This window comes from Temnothorax longispinosus, unplaced genomic scaffold (genome assembly GCF_030848805.1).
Source record: "Temnothorax longispinosus isolate EJ_2023e unplaced genomic scaffold, Tlon_JGU_v1 HiC_scaffold_713, whole genome shotgun sequence".
Classification (NCBI taxonomy): Eukaryota; Metazoa; Arthropoda; class Insecta; order Hymenoptera; family Formicidae; genus Temnothorax; species Temnothorax longispinosus.
In genome coordinates this window covers 2,532-4,972 of record NW_027270576.1, presented here as the reverse complement: position 1 = coordinate 4,972, position 2,441 = coordinate 2,532, and the positions used below count along the sequence as shown (strand labels likewise).

Below are 2,441 nucleotides of genomic sequence, written 5' to 3'. Positions count from 1 at the left end.
TCTAGCAAAACCACTGCCAAGGGAACGGGCTTGGAAAAATTGTTGAGCTTGACTTTAGTCTGGCACTGTTATGCATGACATTTTAGAAGGTGTATGCAGATACGCGATTTGGGGTTATTTCTAAATTATTTTATTGATAAGAAATACTTAGCTTTAATAAACGTTAATACTAGAATTAAATCATTTCGGTACAGTCACAAAGATAATATTAATAAACCTGTGAAAATCACAGAACAAAACTTAAAAAATAAAGCAATCATAATTAGTTCTGCCGAAATGTTGTTATTAGTAAGGCATTTCTGTTTAATTATCGGCTCTTTTATTTCACAGGAAGACAAATGTTGGCAGCTTGTTATTCTTTTAAAGGAAATAATCGACATTATAATTAGTTCAAGAGTTCATTGTGAAACGTATCATTTCTTAGACACTATTATTAATGAATATTTAACTTTATTAAATAGCAAATTTCCAGGTAAACATAGAGAAGGGAAAAAAACAAGCTACAAATAGTCGAGTAAATATTTCAAGAACAATAGCTATAAAACACCAACTGCTTTTAAACTACAGGTTGCAATATAATATTTCATCCTGCCATTTGTTAACTCTTGGACCAGTTGCCCAAAAAAATGTACGCGAAATACTTTTTGTCAATAATTGTATTATACCTTTTCAAGTAGAATTTAACATATTAGTTGCTAAGTGGATATGTTACAACAATAATATTATTAACAAAAGAGCTGTTATCGTTACATTCAACGAAGAAGGAATAGATTTTTATTTTGTGCACACTATTATTATTAATAAAGAACAAAATAACTTTGTTATTTTAACTAAAAGAATGTTACAGTGCTATCTAGATGAACATGTACAATCCTACAAAATTTATGATAATACTTTGAGTGGGTTTATTTAACTAAGAACAATTTATTTGATTCTGTTGTAACACATTGCGTTAGGCTTAGTGAAAGCGAAAATTATATTGTTAAAAAATGGTTTTAAAGAAATACCAAATAAATAAAATTATCACTGAAAAGTGTGTATTTATATATATAAAATTTAATTATCCTCAGTATTTTTATTACCATTAAGGCAATTATACATATTGCAGCATAGTATGGAGAGAAGACATATTCAGTATGGTAATTTTTCTTTTACATGCGTTCTACATATAGTAAAACGCGCTCTCGAAAAAGTCCCATACTTGATGGAAATATTTACTTCTGCGTATAGTTTTATTCTTTGCTCTCTAAATTTCCTATACTTTCTTGAAGTCTTTTGCATATTATGACTATATCCTAGAGTTCCTATAATAAGAGTTAGGACAAACCGCCGCCATGTACAGCCAAATGATAGCTTTGTCTCACTCCCACTAACTTCTTGGCTGAAACATATGGCGACCATGATAGCTTTGTCTCACTCCCACTTACAGCTTGTCTCACTCTTACTAACTTGGCTGAAACATATGACGGGACCAATCAAAAATCGTCACCACATTGGCTTAACTCTTATTATAGGAACTCTACTATATCCTAGCCGTGCAAAATTAGTATGGTATTTACTTTGTTCGTGTATACTTGTATTTACGAGAAAAATTTTCTGCGTGTATTCGGTCACAGTTAGTTAAGTTAATTAATATTTATGACAAAGATTATAGTGCAGAAAAGTTATTCAATGCATTTAAAAATAAAATGTATAAACTTGAGATACCATTTTCAAATATTATTGCACTAGCATGCGACAATGCGTCTGTTATGACAGGAAAACATTTATCTTTCAAAACCAAACTTGAATCAAAATGCAACAACTTATTAACATTTTCATGTTCTTGCCATTCCGCTGCACTGGCTGCACAAGCTGCATGCGCTAAAATGCCTGATTTCTGTGAAGAATTTCTCAGAAAAATTGCAAGTTATATCAACAGTAGTCCAAACCGTTTTGCTATTTTTAATGAATTTTGCGAATGTTTTCAAGATACAAATCGCAAAATTTTGAAATTATGCGAAACTCGGTGGCTTTCGCGTTATTCGTGTATTGACAGAGTCATGGAATTCACTAAGAAATTTTCTTCATGAAATAGTCGTAATTGAAAAAGCAAAGACTGGGGAATATTTATTATCTTTAATGGAAAATGTAGATACAAAAGCGTACTTTTTGTTTCTAAAATATATTTTAAATTTCTTCAATTCATTTAATGCGTATTTTCAAGCTTATGAGACACGAATTCATTTACTGCAATCTAAATCCGTTAATTTCCTCATGCTTTGTCAAAACTTTTTAAAGCCGGATTTATTAAAACATTTGCTCACAAATATTTCATTTCGCGAAGAACAGAATCACAAATCTCTTACTGATATAACTTTGGGATCAGAATGCGAAGAATATCTTTGCAATTTAGTGGAGGAAGGACATGCAGATGTCACAACTACTATTAGACAAAATTG

General features: G+C 30.7%; 1 pseudogene; it reads left to right on the top strand.

Annotated features, from left to right (window-relative positions):
* Nucleotides 1-133: 133 nt before the first annotated feature.
* LOC139824957 (uncharacterized) lies at nucleotides 134-999 on the top strand (annotated as a pseudogene).
* Nucleotides 1,000-2,441: the final 1,442 nt, after the last annotated feature.